The sequence below is a fragment of the Protopterus annectens genome, chromosome 16.part0 (genome assembly GCF_019279795.1).
Source record: "Protopterus annectens isolate FY-2018-M chromosome 16.part0, PAN1.0, whole genome shotgun sequence".
Taxonomy (NCBI): Eukaryota; Metazoa; Chordata; order Ceratodontiformes; family Protopteridae; genus Protopterus; species Protopterus annectens.
Window position 1 is genome coordinate 217,809,238 of NC_056750.1, and position 8,179 is coordinate 217,817,416.

At 39.6% G+C, this 8,179-nt stretch overlaps 1 non-coding gene across 1 annotated transcript; it reads right to left on the bottom strand.

Annotated features, from left to right (window-relative positions):
- Positions 1 to 225: 225 nt before the first annotated feature.
- TRNAK-CUU lies at positions 226 to 297 on the bottom strand. The gene has a single exon. It is a non-coding gene; the product is annotated as a tRNA-Lys (tRNA).
- Positions 298 to 8,179: the final 7,882 nt, after the last annotated feature.

Below are 8,179 nucleotides of genomic sequence, written 5' to 3' on the forward strand. Positions count from 1 at the left end.
AGGCAGAAATAATGCAGTAATCAGACACAATGCAGTTTTAAAAGTGCAATAGAAACACAAAGTATACTTATTTACTTGATTTTTGTCTTGGATGCCTTGGATTAAAGCAGAATCACTCTGGACCTCTGGAAAAAGATGCCAAACACCAAGCAGCTCTGGTTAATGGAGCCACAAAAGATGACAAACACTGAGGAGCTCTAGTAAACTGAGCAAAGTCCATTGAAATTCCCTGACCAGGAATCGAGCCTGGGCCATGACAGTAAGAGTGCCAAATCCTAACCACTAGACCACCAGGGAATGCAATGTACAGATTTTCTCCTTGGGCCTCCACTGAAGATGGGTTTTGCCCAGTCAGACTGTTCCTGGTCAACAAAGACAAATAAATAAATTAATAAACAAACAAACAAATAAATAATTATATACTTTCCAAACTTGAAACCACCTACAACAAAGTTGCTAGATTTGCAGCCAATCTACCCTCAAGATGTCTCTGTCATGCTCTCTTGACACTCAGCTGGCTAGTGTTTCCTAATCACTCTTATTTACCCATCTTCTCATTATCCATACTATTTTGAATAAGCCCTCTTTTTGCCCTAGTATTTCCTCACTTGCCTCCCTCTATAAGCCCCCTCGACCCCTCAGAAGGTCTGACCAATGTCTCTTACAAATTCACAAACCTAAAAAATCTATTGGATGTAATCTCTGCAGCTACTTCCCTGCTCTTGCATGGAACAAGCTCTCCATGAACCTTAGAAACATTTCCTACATCCAAGAATTCAAGAAACCACATCAGTGTGTCCTCTGTAGTAACGGCATCTATTCATGTATTTTTCCCTACCCAACAGTGTACTGCTGCAGTCATCACACTACAAAAAGGGTGAACGAATACAGACCCTGGTAATTATCGTCCCACCCCTTAGCCTAATTTACATTGGTAAAGTTAGGGAATGGATCATCGTGTTCACTGATTAACAAATACTTTTGAAATATCCAAACTTCAGACCCCATGAGATCTGGCTATGTGAAAGGGAGATCATGCCTGTTCTCCCTGTCTGTGGATGAAGGATTAGGCAGTGCATCCAGACTACCTACATCCGGACAAGGCCTCTGATATCATTAATCACTCTGCAAATATTGATAAACTGAACAAACCATGCATCAACCTCCTTTATCACTAGGTTGGTTGCAAACTGGCTCACACATAGAAGACACTGCGTAAAAACAGCGGCCTCATACTCAGTCTGCCAAACAGTGGAATTACACAGGGATCGGCCATAGGTCCTCTGCTGCTCGTCATCTACTTCTCATAGCTAAAGTCATACACAGAGCCACTCTGTGTAACGAAGTTCACAGATGATTGCAAGTTATGAGCTATAACATCACAACTGATGTTGACATCAAAAACAAAGGCCTTATTGACACCACTAACTGGAATTAAAACCATGACCTTAGCCTCACTGCCAAAAAATGTGTCATCATCCCCTATGGGAATAACAGAGTCTCCATCAAGTAACACATTGACCGAAGACAAAGCATTATAACAGATCACAGCAACCAGCAGTTGTGATGACCACCTTAATACTGCGCTAAGAAAGCACTTCCATGTGGTGCATCTCATTACTCAGGCTAGTGCATCCTGGAAGAAAGAGGCCATTATCTGCTTTCAGTTTTCACTCTTTTGACCAATCATCCTGTACAATGCCTTATATGTCAGATGCCTCACTAGGCACCCAGAACAAATGGTGAGGTAACAAATCTACGTCACAATGTTAATTTTAGGCATTAAACAATTGTCCTGTATTTCAACAAGTTATTATACCTCAAGTAGTCTGTCTCATATTGACTACTTAGAGGCGATCTGTGTTTGACTTGCATATCCATGTGTTACCCAACCCCTGCTCGAAATGATACTTCTGAAGAAAAAACAAAATAAAATCACACCGCATCACAAAGTGAAGAGACCTCAAACTCATTACTAGAATCATTTACTTGGACAGGTTCACAATCCAGAGACTGCCCATGTTTCTTAATGGAATTTACATACCCCATGTCAATATAGATCGACAGAGCTGCATATGAAGCTGCAGTACCTGCTATATTCAAAATCTCCCATGTCTAACCTGTCCTGAAAGGAAGCAGTTTCACTCAAATGTCAAACATGTGAGCCATAGTTATTCTGTCAACTCTAGCTAAAATTATATGGAAGGGTGGAGACATAGCTCCTGCACTACCTTACATGGAAAAAGTTGTCGTCAAACTTTGAGCGTGGCTGTAAGCCAGATCACATTAATACTTCTGCCCTCCTCTCTTTGTCCAACGTCAGTAACCACAACCACAAGAACAAACTATTTTGCACAGTCTTTCCAGATCTATCCAAGGGATTTGACATGGTTGACCACAACATGCTTATAAAAATCTTGAAGGGCTTCTGCTTAAACAACCATGCACTCCAAACATTGCAATCCTACTGGCAGGGCAGGCAACAGGCAGTGCTATGGCGGGGGAATCTGTCATCTTGCCTACACATTATATTTGTAATCTGCCAGGACTCTATAGTAACATCCCTTCTGTTCTCCATCGTTATCAACGATCTTCATTCAGTCATCCAAGATGCTACCTGCATTCAATATGCAGATTACTCCACCTTGCTTTGTTGACACCTCACCATGTAGTTTATCCCCATTAACCCTAATTAGCTGCAATACAGTGGATAAATGTCCCTATACTCATCTGTTGGTGAACCCAAACAAATCTAAGCTAGTCCTCTTCTCACCTACACGGAAGGCCACCACAGCCATCCTTCAACATGAGCACTACCAATGGCATCATCATCTCCCAAGCTGTGACAACCTGAACTGTGATGTACATAGCAATGCAAGCTATGAAAACCATTTGTCAAACACTTTGCTCTATTCACAGAATCCAACCCTTGCTTACCTTACTTGATAGAACTGCAGTTGCCCGTTCAACTTTTCTAGACACCTCACCGCTATTCTCCATATAAAACAGAAGCAATCATAAGTAAACTATCATCTCGCTATAACCACTCAGCCAGATTTGTTACAGGCATGGCCTATCGAGAGCACCACTGTCACAAACAAAATTGCCTAGGATGGCCTCAATTGCCCAGCCTACTTTACTTAAAACCTGCTAATAGTGACACATTACGTCCTTTACCAACAAGAACATATATCTGCACTAAGAAAATATTGTCAGTCCCTACACCAGCATATGCCCACTGTAATCATACACTACACTCAGAGTTTAAACATACAAATTAAAAAAACTCATCTGGGGACTTGTTCTTTGACAACTCTGTGGTAAAACCATGGAGCAGACTACCAGCTGACTTGACCCATTAACCCTCAATAACTCTGTTAGAAACGAAAGCAATAAATACTTCAAAACTCAATGTTTGTCCTGACATTAAACCCGACTAGTGACCTCTGTAATAGTTAGATGCCTTACCTTCAACTACTTCAAACTTTTTTCATGCCACACCATTTCTGGAAGGTTGAATTGTATAACTGCTGCTCACTGATTACAGATTGTAATGTGTTTAATACATATAACTTTTAAAAATTATATAGTCAGTGTTTTATAATGTTAGTAGTATCTGTGCTAAATGCTCGTATGACTTATTAATGTTATATGCTTGAAACTAGCGCTCACTAAATGTTCAAGGTGTATTATCTTGTAGCTTCTCTACACTGGCCTATGCTGACAAAGGGATATATATTGATGCTAACAATGCCATTTAACAAATCTACAATAAATACAATACAATAAATAAACACAATCCAATAGCCGTGAAAGAGAGGCAATTGGACCTGGTGTTTGTAGGTACACTGCACAGTGTCAAAACAGACTGCTTACGATAATATGATGGTTCCTTGTACTCCACATCTTGTGACTGATTGTGAATGTCTGGATTGTGCCTCTTCAGGCCACTTTACTTACTACAACACTGCACATCATTGATACGTGTGATTCAATCCACCGTACTATTTCTCATCTTACACATTCAAAAGAAAAAATGTAGGCATCTGTTCCACAATCATCTGAACAACCACATATTGTCAAGCTGGCCATGTCTTGTGTGTGTTGTTACACTGGGACATGCAACCGTATTAAGAATTAACCTTTCAATTTCAGCCTTCTGAAATTGTAATCCTGCTATTACCTAACCTGTACACCATTACTAATAGTCATTGGTGTATACGTACACGATATTAACAAAGTACTCTACTGTGCTGCAGATGAAATGTAGTTCATACCAATGGTTAATTGTAAGGCAGTTATGGTTATTCAGTTCTAAGCCACTCCATGCACTAAGTGAATGCAAGGTGCACTCTGTTGTTAATCCACATGTTCAGCAGTTACTCATTCATACAACTGGCCGCACGTAGCTCGGTTCTGTTTTATGAGTACGTATATAGTGAGTTCTATTGCAAGTACCATTTTCAAACTCAAACTAATACAAAGTAACATAACTACTGCTATACATGACTCTATTTCCCATAAGTATACACTGTTTCATACATGCATAGCACTACATATCGTCACTACTACTTTGCACTCCTGCATAGTTGGTTTCCTGACATTGCCTTATAACAGACCGATTTCTCTCATACAGTCAGATCTCAATAAGCATCGCTCTATCTTCAAGTCATCTGTATCCAAGTAGTGTACTACAAGCCATAAAGATTTTACGTCACACTGCATACATCTTACCAGTCCTTTATTTCAATATACAGTTGCCAAGGGTGCACCGATTATTCATGGTACACAACAATATCCAGGACAAATACACAAACTGTAATGTTTTTTAGTCCATGTTTTTTATTGTAAAAATACAGGCCAAACATAGTATACTAGGTAAAAAATTTTATCTATTCTAACACAAATGTATAAATGTTAACTTTTTAATACTAGTCAGTCACTGTCCTCCGTTGAGCTAGAACACCTGTGTACTGGCCTAAAGGGTTGGGATATCTGTCACAAATGCGCCAAACACAGCAACTCGGAATGACTCGACGCACTTTACTCCCAAGCCGTCCATAACGCCAGACAGTGAACTGTCGATAGGCCGAATGCCGAAAACGACGATTATCATCCATCTCCAATGGTATTCCAAAGATAGCCCTCCTGTATGTATCAGCAACGCGTAGAACAACCGGATGCAGCACAACTTCACTCATTTCCTGGAAAAAAAATTACATTTAATGCAACCTTAGTCAATTACAATTATGACGAAACAGTCAGACTTGTGTAACAACTCTAACAAATCATGTAATTATGCAAAAATACACTTCGTAATGTATAGCCAGAGTTGTGTATACCAATTTGACTTTGTATGCGCTGTATATAACAAGATGAGTGCAATGTGTATTAGCAATTATTTTGGACATAGATGATAAATCCTATACACTGTATACGGTAATATGGTCATACATCAACCATACAACATTACTCTTTACCAAGCAGAATGATCAAGAGTTGATGCAGAGATTATAGCTTACTTTTCTGATATACTATACTGTACCCATTTACACTGCAGTGTGTACTTGGTGCCTTGAACCATGACAGCATCTGCTTGAAGAATTCACCTTGTATATGACAAGACTCTGTCAGCAGAATTTGCTTTTCATGTCATTTACACAAACACTGTTACACACTGTAAAACAATATCTGTCGACACCACAGACAAGCATATATCTGCTACATCATTACAGTACTCATGTCAACGATTCATGAACAATCAGATATGTATCAGTGTGTGCATCTCTCTCTCTCTCGCTCTCCATCTCTTTAAGCAGGTATAACTTCGTTTCCTAGGTGTTCTATTTCAATTAAATTATGGTTCCAACTCTTTTGTCAATCATTGGACTCCTAATGTAACCTGCCCCTTTAAGTTTGTAATAAACTGTGGTCATACTGGGTGCTATAAAATTAATCATACCTACACAGTATAACTTTATCTTCTTTACATACTATTACACTAGCCTGATGTGATCCTTGTCAGTATACAGCATTCTATCTTATTAAGCAATGACTCACCGGAACAAGAGATAAACAGTTTGTTGGTGAATTGGCACAGCAGACTCTTTCTTGTGCAGTGGGCATATCCCTGCAGCCTTGGCACACACACCAAGTCGGAGGTTGTTCTGCCTGACGTTGTTCAGTAATTCCAATGTTCCCCCTCTCTCTTGCTCCTCAAGTATCTCCTGTACTAGTGCTGGATTCCTTTTTGCTATAACATTGCATAGATGACTCATTTCATCTGTGGATAGGCCTTGAATTCTGTCCTGTAAACACACAAGCATTTTCATTAGTTAATCATAAGTAATGTGCCTGTAATAATGTGTTATGCACCTACACAGAACATCTTGGGCACACATTTTTAAAGGAATACTGACCTAGCAAATGAAAATATAATTAGCTGTTATCATCAGCATGTCCCTATCTCAGATACACATTTTTAATAAGAAATCATTTGACTAAATATGGAAGACTTAATAAGGGATGTGTGTACCCAAATAGATAGTAATCTCTCCTTTGATAATGACATTGACAAAGTGGTTAGAAAATGCTTCTTTGTGGGCCCATTATTATCACAAAAGGTTTAGCAAAAAGAAGTCATTGTGCCCCTCTGCTCATCATTCATCAGACATATCATAGGGTACTGCCCCATTTGGAATATATCTTACAAGACACATGCAAAAGCTGGAAAGACCACAGAAGTACCTCACCAAGAGGATCACTGGCCTCAAACAGATGCCCTATGAAGCTCAACTAAAGAAACTCCCGCTGTACTCGGTTGCATACTGACTACTCTGAGGTATTCTCTGATGGACATGTTGCACCAAAAGAAAAGCTTATTCCCTCGAGCCACATGCTGTCAGGATGTTAACCTCACCACAACAATAAAAATGAATTGCTGGAGTGGTAGTTTCCTGTACGAGAGACTTCCCATACTTTGGAACAAGATTCCAATCTACATTAGGCAGAGCTCCTCGCTAATAGTCTCCAACAGAAACCTTTTCCAGCAGATGGGCAACAGAAAATTTACCCCGGGGATCACTTCAGTGGCTCTGCTGGACAGAGGCACAGGGAACTAATCTAAGGGAGTGGCAAAAGACAACACATTCTGGATAGGCTTATACATGCCTTCAGGCAGATAGCCTAGTACCTACCTATGAACCTATGTGCTACCAAACTCAGTCTTGTATGACACTTTACCTGTAAACTCTCACAATACTGTTGTCCTTCATGTGCCATGATGTTAGCTTGCTGTTGTTCTCTCAGACTCGTCTCCCTCATATTTGTCTGCTTTTTAGCACTCTTCCTTCCAGAATTAGGATGCAGTTTTCTTCTTCGGCTTGGCAAACCATCAACAGGTGTCACTGTAGGTGCATTCCCACTAGTGTAGTTAGCCTCCATGGTTATAAACTCTGAGAAACAAATACAGGCGAAAAATAACAGGCAAAGACAGTTTATTAAAAAAAGTCAAAGTGTATGTCCATCTTTGAGATACAGCACTCATTTGCAAACACAACCGTGAAAAAGCAAATCAGCCATGGGTAAATTAATCCATCAATGTTGAAATATGAGAGAGTAACAATGATAAAGTACATGATTGCTGCATACCAACCTCTTTACAGTGCTTTTCAAGAGAATGTCCACCTAAATGTGAATTATTCAGATTCTGTTAACATCAATAAATAGTATAAAACAGTAAAGTCATTGACTGCTCTGATACGCTGCTGCCAACCTCATCATTCACACCCATGTATAATGCATCATCAGCGGCTCATTTATACTGTGCACGTACTCTGTATATTAATTAGAAAACTTGACATCACCACTACTGTCATCCTATGCCCCAAAGATCAAATGGTAACCTAAGTATGAGGAAAAAAGAAGCTATGGTGACTTTCAGATTACCGCACATTCCAGTATTCCTTGTTTGGCCAACCACCTGTACTCTACTTCTGCTAAGTTTAGGTTGTCTTGTAGCCAGGCAACTTGACTCTCATCCACATACAATCTACATACAGAACCCCAATAGAATAACTCAATAATTGTGTGCACCTCACCTGGACATTGCAGAAATAAGACACATCATGATCACCAAACAAAAGCTAATCACAGACCATGAATACAGTCATGTTCAAAT